The following is a 15564-nucleotide window of genomic DNA, read 5'->3' as shown; positions in this document are numbered from 1 at the left end:
CAAATTGGCCTTTGTGACTTTGAAGTTTGGCTGAAATGTTCTGTATTATTTGGGGGCCAGTTAATAATGGTACATGTGTGTGCACTCACTAAAACTTCCCATCTAACTGATTATGCAGATTATTAATATTCAGGCTGTAAAATTAATTAGTTAAAATGATGTAACATTATTTTAGGACATATCTTCCCCCAAGATATGTTTATCTTTGAAATGTTAACTGAGTTCTGTATATAAAAAAACATATTATATACACTGTTGTGACTTGAACTGTGTTCTCCCCAAAAAGATAAATTCAAACCCTATCCTCTGGAACCTGTAAATGTGACCTTATTTTTGGAAATAGGATCCTTGAAGATGTAAACAAATTAAGATGAGGTCATCCTGGATTAGTGTGGTCCTATCCAAAGGCTGGTGTCTTTGACAGAGGACACAGAGACACACGGAGAAATATGATGATGGAAACTGAGTTTAGACTGATACAGTTACAAGCCATAGAATGCCAGTAATCATCTGCAACCATGAGAAGCTAGGAGAGACACATAGAACAGATTCTCTCTCAAGCCTCTGGAAGGGAACAACCCTGCTGAATCTTGATTTCAGACTCTAGTCTCCTGAACGGGGACAGAACAACATTTTTGTTATTTTAAGACATCAGGTTTGTGGTAATTTGTTATGGAAGCTCTAGGAAACTATTACATACACTTATTATCACACCATTGTCATTACTCAAACAATTTTGAGACTTCCCTGAGAAACTGCCTCAGGCAGCATTATGTTCTCAGTAACATTCTCTACACTAGGAATGTCTTTGTGTTTTCATGGTGGATTTGATCTATTAAATAGTTAAAACTGAATATAGTAACTTATACTACTTAAGATTTTTCCTTAAGAAAGTCCTGAAAATATTTTAATAAGAAAAGCTGATACTTATTGAGAGCTTACAATGTGCTGAGCACTATACTTTGCTTTATGTTCAATATCTCACTTAATCTTAATAACAACCTTGTGAAATACATACTTTATTACTGACATTTTACAGAAAAAGGCCAAGAAAATGGGAGATTAGATTAGTGTGCTCAAAGGTAAATAATAGTACACAGTGGACCTGCTAATTTCATTAAAACAATATTTGTTCAGTACCTACTCTATGCCAGGTAATCTTTTGAGGAATAAAACAGTGAATAATAAGAACAAAAATTAGATATAAAATAAATATGGTATGTATAATGTTCTCTACAGTTTAAAAGAATGACTCAAAATAAACTGATTCACATGAAAGAGTTCATTACAAAGACAGGAATATCCTGAAATATTTTTAACTGAAACTTCGTATAAAAATATTTTCCTTTGGAAGAAACAACCATCTTTTCTTTAGACCTGAGCTTTTTAAGTAAAATAAAATTGTTTCATGTTCCACAGTAGATAACTCAAGAGAAATCAGAGAGAAATGACTCCAAGATGTACTTAAATCGCCTGGGGTCTTATCAAGACTGATATTTAATACTAACCTTCTGGGCTGTGCTGTAAGCAATATGGTATGATCATATGGGAATCTGAGCAAATTTCTGTGGAAAATCAATACTGAAATAAAATCGCTGTTGCCTATCTAAGTCTACCCTAAATTAATCTCAAATGATTTTTTGAAAAATGTGAATTTTTAAATTATTTCTGAAAGAACAAGACATATATTAGAACACTGACAACGACTGAAGAATGCACTATTTTAAGTTTAGTTATTATCATAACTTAATCATGTCCTGTACAAGTTTTCAAAAGACTTGCAATAAAATGAAAGAAAAAATGAAAAGTTACAAGTTGAATTCTACAGAAAAATAATTTATATGGTTATTAAAATGAAGATGCTTGCTTATTTAATAGAATGTAGGTATGGGACAATGATTTAAGCAGAATTCTTCCTTACTGCCATAAGAATATTAAGTAATTCAATGTCATGTCCCAATTACACAAATCTATTAGAGCATAAGTTAATAAGGTAAGGCCCAATCAAATATTGGAAGACTCTGTCTACATGCTAAGACTTTACAATTAAATGATTTTAAGTGGGTTATTCTCATAAAGAGTTTTAACTTTTAAATATATATATCTGTTAAGCCTTGTATAGAATGACTTGGAAGGGAGGTAGACAAAAGCCATGAGGATCAGTCAGCAAGAAAATGAGATCATGCAGGTATGAGGTGATAAATTAGGTAGAAATGGGTAAAAGGAGAAATGAATAACTCATACAGCTCTATCAGAGATAGAATTTAATGCTATTGTTTGATGTTATACTAGTCAAAGGAAAAAATAATAATACACATTTCTATTAAGATATTTGTAAGGCAGATCCCAGAGGCCTGGGAGATAAAACAGGTAAGACAACCATGAAAATAATGAATTCTAGAACACTTCAAGAAAAAGACTTATAAACTTTGATGACAAGAAGAATATGAGAGATTGAGTTTAGTGGCCCTTGAAGATCAAATTCAAAACATGAGGTAAGAGTTCATGGTCAAAATAAGAGTGGATTTTTGTGGAAAAATGTTTGTTAACATGGCATTTTGCCCCCAAGATCTTCAATTAATGTTATATCTTCATGTCATACGAGAGATTTCAAGGACATGGCCTCAAGGTGACCTGTCAATTTTTAATAGTCTGTGTCTTTCATCCTCTTTAACTCTTAGTATTTCTCTAGGATTAACATAAATGCATAAATATAGAGAAATATGTTCTGGGCTTTGTATATCTACAAAGTAGATATAAAATATATGTAAATTAATATACATATGTATATAATAATGGATGTGCCTGGAATATATAAAGAGCATTCATAAATCAATAAAAAGAAAGATGCCCTAATGGAACAATTGGCAAAAGATTCAAACAAGATATTCACAAAAGATAATGTTCAACTGGGAATAAATCACATGAAAAAGTCCTCTATTTCATTCATCATAAAGTGTAAATGCAAATTAAAACAGAAATATAATCTCACCAGCAGGGTAAATAAAAATAATAGACAATTTCATGTTTTGGGAGAACATGGAGCAATTGGAGCTTTCACATACTGTTGTTAAGAATTTAAATTAATGCAATCACTTTACGAAGGTGGTTGGTAGTATTTACTATAGCTAACCTACTTATACTTTGAGCAAGTAACTTCATTTGTTTGTATCTCCCCACCACACATGTTCAGCCAAATATATGAAAAAGACCATTCATAGCAGCAACATTTGTACTAGCTAACATTTGGAAAGGAATCAACTGTCTATTTACAGCAATTAATGAATTGTGATACATTCATAAAATGGACTACTCATTAATGAGATGAATAAACTACAACCAAATGTAGCAATATGGGTGAATGTCATATGCAAAATATTGATGAAAATAAGCTAGACAGACATAGTACATAATAGATGATCCCTTTTCTATTAAGTGCAAAACCAATATATTATTTTAGATGTCAGCATTGTTGTTATTCACTTTGGGGGGAGGGGCAGTTGTAGTCACCAAAGAAAAGAGGTTGTGAAGGAGGATTTGAGGGATCTGATAACATTCTGTTTCTTCCTATAAGAAGAAAAAAAGTGTGTGTTTACTTTCTGTAAATGCATCACTAATACAAATATGATTGTGTACCATTCTGGACTTAGGTTATAAATTTAATAAAATTTTTTGTATTCAAAAATAACTTGGTAAATATGCTGAGAAGCCCTAAGAAGCTAAATAGGATACAGTGGTAAGTCTAGAACTGCTAAGCATAGATTGAAAATATGCATGATTCATTAAAATCCATGAAAAAGTTGCTACTACCTCTGCATATCTAAAAAAATGAAAATATAATTATTAGTTCTCCTTGGAAGAACATTTACAAATTACTATTATTTGAAATAAGTCTGTAGCTGAAAAGATTTTCACTTTCATTATTACAGGTAGCATGACTGCTTTGGAGTTTTTTGCAAAACTATTATAAATATTCAAAGTGATCTGTTTATCAGCCATTTAGTCAAGGATTTTGCCTCTGCAAAGTCAGAAAGGACACTCTCTTCCTTAGTGCCCTAGTACTCTCTCTTATTTAAAACCTACACTATTTCTGTTCTTTAGTGTGAATGCAAAGTTTAATGATCCACACACTCTAACCATCCAGTTTAAAAATAATGAAAAAGACATGCTGTAGGATCTGAAAAAAACTAGGCTAAAGTCTTCTCATAAAGACTTGTAATAACCCCATGTTATCACAGAACAAATATCATTGTACCAACAGACTGTCCTCGAGTCCATGCAATATCTGAGGTTAACTAGAAAATTCTAGGAGAAAAATATGTGAAGTCCCAAAAGAGTCTCTCTGTAAATAGGTGATGACAGTAAAGATGTAGAAATGAAGACTCTAGATGGATCTGTTTGTACATCAGTGTGCCTGTTTGTACATGCCTATAAGAAATGCTTCAGCAGACAATAAAAAGTTCAAAATTTGTTCTTCTTTCTCTTTATAGTGTAGCTCTTTAGAAATATATAACCTGATGGACTTAATCAATAATAGTCACATACTAAATAAAATGGGCTTCTAATTTATCAAATCATTATTTTTTACCATGAAACTGAGTCAAACATCTATACTTTTAAAGGACTATGAGAGTTAGAATGAGAAAAAAAATGTGGCTAACGTGCCCATTAGTAAAAGTGCAAACCAGGCAAATGTTATATGCTAACACTTCATTTCTTTCCAAAATTATGTTTTAAAATTGAAGAGTGAGATTTATCTTTTATTTTTTGCATAAAACATGGAAAGCAGCAACAAACAAACAAAAAAACAACTTTATTATCACCTTAAAAATGAGAACAGGCCTGCTCTTCAATAAAATGGTAAGATCAAAAGGCTATCTAATTAAAAAAAAAATTCCAATGGGTGACATGCATTTCTGAGAAAGGATAAGACACATAAAGTGTTTCATCTAAGACATAACAATGGGAAATAGACTTAGCTACTATAAAATTAAGTTGGATCAAAACAGCTTAAATTTGATGACTTATTAAATGCCAAGTAAGGGCTAGCATGCTAACTTGGAATCCCTGAAAGCCCCAGACATAAGAGACTGCCTTCCCTCGTCAACCCTTTTCATAGGTCAATTGCTCATGAGAGGGACTGAGAACAGGGAAGGTAGACATACCAACTTCACAGGATGCATGGCTTGCTGATGTTTGGGGCTGAAGAAGGAGAGCCTAAAGCAACCTGCCTGTTCACCAAACCTGCATGACTGCAAGGTAAGGATTGGCCGCCCTGAGCAGTGTGCAGGAAAACCATCCACACTCAACCTGGATCTTGATGTGATGAAAGATGCAGCTCTCTGCTACTGGGGAAAGGAAAGAAATTGAACACCATCTGCCCCAGATCTTTCACTGCCTGAAGCAGAAAATAACTGTCACTGGGGGAAAGACAGAATATGACCAATATTCCCCAACCCCATACATCAATACAAGGCCAAGACTGACTACCACTGGGAGGGGGCCAGAAAGACTCTGCCCTAAAAGACTTTGACCTAAAAGGCAAAGCTCTCTGATGCTATGGGAGGTACAGAACACTTACCTACCATAGCCTCTTTAAATTCATGGCATTAAGCCATCAGCCCCTAAAGGCTGAGCAGGACACACACCCATCTCTGACAGTGCATCAGTATGAGGCAAACACTTGCTACAGTTGAGAGAGTACCAGGAAATCTCTTTGGGTTCAGGACTTTGTACTGAATAGGAGGAAGTGGTTGTTTGCTGTGGAAGAGTAGGAATGCTGAGAAAGCCTAAGACATAAGGCTCAAGGAAACAGGGCCTGTTTCAGGTTGCACTGGTAGCAGGGAAACTGAAAAATATTTTCCCCACTGGATAAGTCTTACATTGGGTAGCAAGCAATGCCCTACTGCTGAGAGAGGAGCAAAGCACAGGGAGAAACCCATCTTTAGTAAAGTCTTCCTGGGCCTGCTGAAAGCAGAAGGTAGAACCATAACACCCACAGAGATAGCCTCAATCATTCCAGGCCTCACGCTAAGCAAAAAGCAGCAGCTGTCTATCACTAGAGGATTTTCACATTCATGGGGTACTGAATATAAATAAATAAGCAAGAGTCCCTAACCCCACTCAACTACAAGCTAGATTGACATGGTATATTCAGAACAGACAAAACAAAGGAAATAATTTTGAACTTGAAGATGTGACAATAGAAATTCTCTTACCTCGAGCACAAAAATAAGACAGAGAAAAAATGGAATAAATAATTGAAAACCATGGGACAATATGAAAACATTCAAATATACAAGTACTGGAAACCCAGGAGGAGAAGAAGGAAAGAGAGAAATGGTCACAAGAAATATTTTAAGAGATTAAGGTTGAGAATTTTTTAAATGTTTAAAAACAAACAAACAAAACCTCCCACAGATCAAAGAAGTTCAAAGAAACCTGAAGTGTGATAAATGCAAATAAAAACACAGCCAAGTACCTCATACTAAAACTACTGAAAACAGGCTTCCCTGGTGGTGCAGTGGTTGAGAGTCCGCCTGCCGATGCAGGGGACACGAGTTCGTGCCCCGGTCTGGGAAGATCCCACGTGCCGTGGAGCGGCTGGGCCCATGAGCCATGGCCGCTGAGCCTGAGCATCCAGAGCCTGTGCTCCGCAAAGGGAGAGGCCACAGCAGTGAGAGGCCCGTGTACCGAAAAAAAAAAAAAAAAAAACTATGGTAAAATGGATTCTAAGTCGCTAATGATTTCAGAAGTTATTCTGATGGTGCAAGTCAGTAAGTAGGTTCTGAACACCACCAAAAAGGTGAATTACCTTCAGAATTACAAAAGATTTTTGACAAAGAAATGCTGGATGTTAGTTAAAGATAAAAAAAAGAAAAATGAACTATGTATGTCAATGAAGACTGTATTCCAGCCCTTCTCAGGGCAGGATCACAGACTGGGAAGTGCTACACCAAAATTTTTTTCTAAAGCAAAGAGTATTGAGGATGAGAATAAAGACACTCTGCCTGTTGTCTAATAATCTGGAACATTTCACTAAAATACAGATCTGGTTAGCCAAATGGAAAAAGATCTTCCAGAAATTTTATATTTCCTGTAGGCATTAATAGCTATTCATTTCCCTCTAAACACTGCTTGAGCTGCATGTCACAGGTTTTGGGTAAGCCACATCAAAGACTTCATTGGAAAATACCAAGGGTCTCAAAGAAGTCCTCCCTTTCCCTGGCAGTGCCACTTCCTTTTCTCAAATTGCTAGATGAAACAGTCACACTGGAAGAAGCAGATTTGTACAATGTTGCAATCATTGAGAGACTCCAAAAAAGAGCTGAACATTTTAGAGAACTTTCATAGCATTAATTTTTAATGGACTAAGTGGGAAATTTGGAGAGGAATAATGATTGTAAGTAAACATGCAGACCAAAATGCATTAAGGAAAAGTCATATTCACTGGACCTTTGATCCAGGTCGTATTTTACTGTCCTCTGATGAGAGTTCTAAAAATAAGTACAAGTTAGCAAAGTTAACTATGACTGGAGCTATGTTCCTGAAATTCAATGCATTTTTCCACATTTTCAAATATCATTTAATCAACATAAGGTACATTTTAGTAGCTATATAATTAAGAATTTTAACATCATATTAATAAGCAAATATGTTTGCATTATGATTCATTTAAAGGCATATCCATTACTTTCCCAAACAGCAGTAATTTTTTAAAATGTTAGCTGTCTCAGATTTAAAAAGAGCAGTGAATTAAAAAAAAAAAGTGCATTGCACGTTAAAAGCATCAATGTCATTATTTTATAACTGAGATATAATCAAAAGACTACAAGACTCTCTTTTCACCTTAACTATGACTAAACTTCACAGTGTGTTCAGTTTTCATTCTGTAACATCAAGATATACTCAAATATTAATTTGGCAACTGTATCTAGGATGTATATATATTTAAGAATAAAATTTTGTAGCTTATTAAAATGTCAAAAATAATAAAAGAACATAAGTATATTAGTTTATTATATAAAATGCCCTGCACTGGATGACTTAAACCATACCAATTTATATTCTCACAGTTCTGGAGACTGGAAGTTCAAGATGAAGGTGCAAGCAGGGGAGATGGTTCCTCCCATGGCCTTTCTCCTTGGCCTGCACATGGGCATCTCTTTGCTGTGCTTTCATATGGCCTTTATCCTGCGTGTGTACATCCCTGGTATCTCCTCCTTTTACTATAAGAACACTGATCATCATAGATTAAACTCCCACCCTTATGACATCATTGAACCCTAATTACTACTTTAAAGGCTTTATATAAAAATACAATCATATTGGGGATTAGGGCTTAAACTTATGAGTTTTGGGGGGACACAATTCAGATTATAGTAGAGGTTTTACAGCATATATAGAGGTAAAATAAACAACAACAAAAGTTGAAAGGTAATTTTGAAACATATGATAGATAAAATTTTATGAAACATTAAAATAGTTTAAACAGAATGTTCAAAGTTAAAGATCAATATTGCATTTTTAATGCAAAACATATACACACACATGCATACATGACAATAACAACAAAGATGTAACAAGATAAAATAAATTTTTTAAAAATATTTGAGTCACCCACAATTTAAGGAGAGAACAATAGACGAACAAGGATGAGACAATCAAAATCACATAGCAGTATATTAGACTTGAATGCACACATATGAATAATTTACATTACATGTAAATAGACTAAGCACTTCAATTAACAGGGAGGCATTATAAGACTGGATAAAAATAGCGAGATTCAACCATATGCCACTTATAAGAAACTTGCTGTAAATATAAAAACACAAACAGGTTGAAAATGAGAGAACGGACCTAATTTATTATTCATCCATTATGCATGAGAAAGGGACATATATCTACCATGCATTCATTAATCATAAGAAAGCCATTGTTGATGCTCTTAAATGAGGAAAAATTTAATTCAAGGTTATAAGGTAGGGCCATAAGCTTAAAAGGGTCAGTTAATTAAGAAGATATCATCCTAAATGTGAATGCATCCTATAACAAAGCTCCCAGATAAAAAGAAGTTAGAGAAAGAACAAATACTAAAGAAGAAGGAGAAAAATAAATACCAGTAAAAATCAATGAAATAGAAAACAAACAAAAAAGAGAAAATCAGTAAATGAGAGAATGACTAAAGTGAGAAGTTGTTTCTCCAGAAATATCTATAAAATTCATGAACCCCTAGCAAAATAATGAAGAAAAAAGGAAACAGAAAAAAAAAAACAGATTACGAATGTCAAGAATTAAAGCAAAACCACCTACTACATATCTCATAGACGTTAAAATAACAAGTGGTATGTTGAAGAATTCTATGCCAATAAATTTGAAATCCAAATGGAAAAAAAAAAAAGTACTCTAAAAGACACACATAACCAACACCTATTCAAGAAGAGTGGATAACCTAAATATTTGTATGTCTATGTGAATATTTAGTTCATAAATATCTTCCCACAATATAGCACCAATTCTACATTGCTCCATTGATGAATTAAATTAGGCATTTAAAGAAGAAAGAATAGCAATTTTTGTAAAGTTTTTCATAAAGTAGAGAAAGAGTAAAGGTTTCTCAACTCATTTGGTGAGGCCACTACAACCCTGATAGCAAAACCAGACAATGGTATTGCCAAAAAAATTGCAGAGTAGTATGTTTTATGAAAATAGATGCAAAAGTCATTAAAGTATTAGTGAATCAAATCCATCATTCTAGGAAAAGGAAAACACAGTATTATCATATGAGGTGTATAACAAGGATGAAAGAATAGATTATCTTTCAAAAATTACTGTTTCATACCATTATCAGATTCAGTGAATATTATTTACTTCAATAGAGGCAAGGAAAGTATTGACAAGGTAAAATACACATTTTTCATTAAATATCTCAGCAAATTATGAATGGAAGGAGGTTTCCTCACCCTGATAAAGGACACCAATGAAAAGCTCACAGCTAATATTTTAATGTTAAGTTGGGAAACTAAAGTAAATCCACATCAGTTTAAGGAGAACTGACCTTTTACTGGTATATTTCTACAGTTTTTTAAATCTTCTTCAATTTATAACATCAAAGATTTATAGCTTAGAGTCTATAAAATCTTGCACTGTTAAATTTGTACTTTGGTATTTGATAATTTTTGATGCTGTTTTAAATGTCAGTTTTAGTATTTCATTAATATACATAAATACAATTTATTTTTAATAGTAACTGTGTATCCTGAAACATTGCTATATCCACTTTTTATATTTTATTACTTTTCTTGTAAATTCTTCAGTTTTCCATGAATACATAATCTTCTCAGAATTCAGAGCTTTGTTTCTTCTTCCTAATAGCTATGCCTTTTATTTCTTTTTTTATCTTAATGAAGTGATTAATATACATCTAGTAAAAAACTAATAAAGTTGAAGTGAATTGATTAGGAAAGACTGTGAGGGAAATTTCTGGGGTAGTGAAAGTATCAGTATTCTGTGTCTTGATATGCATTCATGAAAACTGACTGAACAGTACTTAATAGCTAACATTTCACCTTATATAAATTATACTTTGATTTTTTTAAGTCAGCAATATGAAAAGGCATAAGTGAATAGAACACAGAAATTTAATTTTTGAATATTCGTTTGTATTTTTTAATTTGATACTATTTGCAAACTACATCATAGACCTATTTCTTTTAAATGTAACTGAACACTTACTGCTGTGGTTGATTGCATCTTTGGTCCCAAGTCTTCACTTCTCTGTATTCATGACCTCTGCCATGTAACCTTGTAGTGTTCTTACACTCTGATTCTACACTTGTTTATGTGCATTGCTTTGGCCAGTAGAGGAAGGTGGAAGTTACATGGTACTAGTTCTACGCCTAGGCCTCAAGAGGATCTGTGTGTTTGCACTTGTTGTAGTTCTTCTTTGTATTCCCATCAGAACTTGTATGTGCTATCCTGTTGGAGGATGAGGAGCTTGTAGAGCAGATCTGATCCTACTAAGCCATTGCTGTCAAGACCAGCCTAGATTGGCTGAGAAGCAGCCAGCCCCCCAAAATATCCATGAGTGGTTCAAGATCATGTGAATCACCTAGGTGCCCTCAACTGAATCTAAATATCATAACAGCAAATGCTTATTATTTTGGTGGTTGGTATACATATTATCATGTCATTAAATAAGTGAAACACTGGTAATTTATTTTCTTGATTACAAGTAGCTTTTCTTTCCCTACATGATATTGGCTTTCAGAATATTAATGAAAAATATATTTGAATTATATGGCTATTCATGCTGCTAACATCTCACATACCTAGCAACTAAAGAACAGAAAAAAATATATTCTTAAAAAAATTAGACATGATGAAGAGCGGCCCCCGCTTGCCGCAACTAGAGAAAGCCCTCGCACAGAAATGAAGACCCAACACAGCCAAAAATAAATATAAAAATAAATTAATTAATTTAAAAAAATTAGGAAACAGTGCATAAATATAAACATTAAACATTTAGGACTTGCAACAAAACATTAAGAGGCTGAGAAATAATGTTTTACATTTTCATTTGGTTTTATATCTCTATTTTCTATTCTATAATATTACAACTAAGCAGTATATTATTTGGATTTTTATTCCATTCAGCTATATAAAATTCCTAATTCTAGAATAACATAATTGAAATATGTTGCTCTGAGTGTCAGACAAGCTCAGCAGAAACTGAATCCTTTGCCTGCCTACTGTAGAAAAAGACTTATCTATGAATTTGGCACTGGCCTCAAGAGTAGAAAAGCACAGGTTTACTAAATGCAAGACAATCCCTGGTTCAGGTAAGGACAGGAAGGGAAACAGAAAGAAACAGAGGAAAATATATTTAAAGATCTATTAACTACAGCAGCGGTCCCCAACGTTTTTGGCACCAGGGACTGGTTTCCTGGAAGACAGTTTTTCCACAGATCGGGGGACGGGGGCGAGGATGATCAGGCAGTAATGAGAGCGAGGGGGAGCGGCAGATGAAGCTTCACTTACTTGTCTACCACTCACCTCCTGCTGTGTGGCCTGGTTCCTAACAGGTCACGGACTGGTACTGGTAGGTGGCCTGGAGGTTGGGCACCCCTGAACTAGATGATTCTAGGACGTCTTGTAAGACCATTTTTTAAAAGCCACTAAAAAACTACTTGTGATTCAATGTGAATTGTGATATACATCTAAACATTACATTGAAACCCCAAATCACCTGGCATAAATAATAGAAAGTGTTTAAATGTCCAACGATGTTGAGTAAGGAAAAAATGCTTTAAAATCTTATATTTAAATATAGTATCTATTTTATTAAGAAACCTTATACCATAATTGGCAATAAAGTTAAAAATTTTACAATAATTTTATCAATCTATTGCCAAATTCTACCTTTTTCAGGAAAGTTTACATATCTGTGTTCCATTTCATTTCATAGACTTGCTTATCATTTTTTTATTCAACAAACTGTTGAGCATCTGTTACATATGTGGCACCAATGCGATGTATGAGCTGTCAATTAAAAATATAAATGGTTTCTGAATTAATCGTGATTAAAATCTGTTTTCAAAAGGTGAGTGTATTTTGGGAGGAGTTATAATAATGTTACATACCTTTCAAGTACAATAACATTAATATGTAAAATCGTATTAATCCTCCACAGAAACTCTATTCAAATGTCTAAGAATCTAATGAATCTACTATCTTAAACTGAGAAACTGGTTTACTCTGTTAGTGGTCTATTATATATTTAATACCTTTTCACTGTATCATAAAAGAATAATGTATACTAATGATTCCTACTGAACCAGAATTCTTCTAAATGGATTAATATATTTGAATACTTGAAAACGGCAAAATACTTTCTCTCATAGGGATTTACTATCACTAATACTATGTACATACACACAAGTGATTTTGGCTGTGTTCCATGAAAACTCTTAAAAACACAGTCCATAGGCATGGCATATTTGGCCAGTAGGCTGAAATTTGTGGGCCACTGATCTAGAGTATATTACATCCAATTTTTTGAACACAGTTCTTACATATTAATACTTTTACATAATCCAATTAAAGTGAAGTACTGAAGAAATGAAATTAAAAATATTAAATACAAACACAAGTTTTTATTTTCAGGATCATCAGAAAACTCTCTCAATTAGATATTAACATATAGAAATGCTCACTTTCAATCTCACGCTATCTAGGCAGAGCAGTGACAGTTATTGGACCAGCATGATCTGTGGGCCACACTTGAGAACCTCTGCTCAGAGCAAAAGGCAGTGCCTTGCATCTCTCTAGATGAAGTCCATTGCTTCTAGACAACATTGGACGAGTACTCTTCACATCCTAGCTTGTTAGTTTTTTGTCTTTTCACATATATTTTTTAATGAAATACACTTACAAACATATGTTCAGCTCATTTAAAGGTAGTGAGTGTTCTTTGATGTACTGATATGTAAAGTTATTAAAAAACATCTTTGACCAGAAACTGTAGTTTCTCTCTGTCATTCATGTATTCACCATAAGCTATACTTTCTTTGTTTTTAAGCTTAGATTGATACCACCATTCCTCTTGCCTATCTCTAAACATGTTTTCACTACTTTATACCTATTGTTTAGCTTTTTCCCCAGCACACGGTAGAAACACAAAAGCAACTACTGAACATAATCGTTAACCAATTGGACATTACTTTTTCTTAAAAGTTATGTTAATCTTATAGGTGAATATATACTTTTTGAAAATCTAAGTATAAAGAATAAAACATTAAAATTTCACTTGATATTCCTTTCTATCTGTATAATTATATTTGACCTTTGCGCTTACCATTGCAGAGTTGGTTGATTGGCTAACTTCTATTATTTTCTTCCTTTTGACCTTCAAAAACTAGACAGCCTGATTAGTGATAGCTGGAAAGATGCAATCTCTGCAATTATTTTTTTAAATCAACTCATGAGCAATATTTAATTTATTTGCATGGTAGTATCTGGTTCCTTGTCTGAATTGAGTAATTATGAAATATGCTTTGTTCTAGGCAGAATTAATAGAAATTACTTATGATGGTAGAATGAGCAAAATGCACTAAAAGGGAAAGAAAAGTACAAAATCAATTTATCTGAAAGAATAAAGACTATATTTAAATTTAACCTCATTTTCCATTATATAAATCTTTGATTACTTGAAATATGAAATTTATAATTATGAAGACAAATTGTTTTAAATAATAATTAGAGGCAAGAGTTTTTTGAAAAGCTTTAAGGTCAATAAAATGACCACAGAAAGGTAATCAGTGAGTTGTAAAAGGGTTAAAAAAGAGTATACAATTACAAGAGATTGAGGTTACAGAAGTTTTAGTAAGCATATTATAGAAAAAAATTGAGCAATTTACATTAAATAAAATTAAAGTAAAACATTTTATATAATTAAATTTAAAAGAGAATTACTGATGTGAACTCATTCTATTAAAAAATAAATTATTTTTGGCTTTGTAAATAACCTCAGTGGCCTAGAGATTGGGCCAGCCTACCAAGTGTCAGTACTGTGGAATGATAATAAATGCATTCTAGTACCCATATTTTCACCAGTAATATTATTTCTCATTAACAATATCTAAACCTCCTTTGACAGTGCTGCTTCCATGAACTGGGATGCAAAAAACTCACTTTCCTTAGTATTTTTATAGGGAATATCACTAAAAAGTCAAGCATTGAAAATTCTATTATCTAGGCAATGAAGACATGAAGAAATTAAGTCAAGAAAAGGAGCTCATAATTAAAATAAAATATATATTCTGAAATTAAACTTCTAAAATTTCTATCTTGTACCTAATATTCTGTGAGTTTCTTCAACTTCTGTTTGTGAATATGTGTGCAGATAATGAACTAAGCATATATCCAAAAAAAAGGCAATCGTATAATTCACTGAGTTGTTAAAAAACCCACAATACTAATATATTTTGAATAACTTGTTCTTTTATGATTACATGTTCTTTTATGATTAAGAAAACAAACAATATTATTATTAAAAGCTAATCACATAATTAATCAAGATTTGGAAAACTACCTTTAAATAGGAGTCACAGAACCATTCTTGATTAACACTTTAATAGTTTACTGAAATTTCATATTCATATTTATTACCTTTCATAGATGTAACACTTGGCTAGGGGATTTGGAGAATTTTAATGTACAAAATACTATTTCATGGTGACAAGAGACTGATGATATAATAAAGAAGAGAATATATTATAATGCTGAATTTTTTTCTAAGGAGATTTTTCTTCTACATAGAAAATCTTCATGAAGAGACTGGCACCAAACTGGCCTTAACAATATGGGAAGCCATAGAGGAAATGATGGTGAACTTAGTTCCTGCTATCAGGAAGCTTACAGAATCTCTGCTATTCCTGCCCCCTTTTCTTAACCCTATAATGGCATGTATAAATGTTCCATTACATCGCTTTCAAAAAAAAAAAAAAAAGGGAAACCAAGGATGAGACTTGAACCAGAAAGGAAAAGAGAAGGAAGAGCATG

The 15564-nt window shown here is 33.0% G+C and overlaps 1 pseudogene; it reads left to right on the top strand.

Moving 5' to 3' along the window:
* The first annotated feature begins 6717 nt into the window (after nucleotides 1–6717).
* LOC113630212 (UBX domain-containing protein 2A pseudogene) lies at nucleotides 6718–7353 on the top strand (annotated as a pseudogene).
* The last annotated feature ends 8211 nt before the right edge of the window (nucleotides 7354–15564 follow it).

Source organism: Aethalodelphis obliquidens, unplaced genomic scaffold (genome assembly GCF_003676395.1).
Source record: "Aethalodelphis obliquidens isolate GAN/ISIS:26980383/991018 unplaced genomic scaffold, ASM367639v1 scaffold29, whole genome shotgun sequence".
Taxonomy (NCBI): domain Eukaryota; kingdom Metazoa; phylum Chordata; class Mammalia; order Artiodactyla; family Delphinidae; genus Aethalodelphis; species Aethalodelphis obliquidens.
Note: the sequence above shows the minus strand (reverse complement) of the source record. Positions and strands in the feature narration are given on the sequence as shown.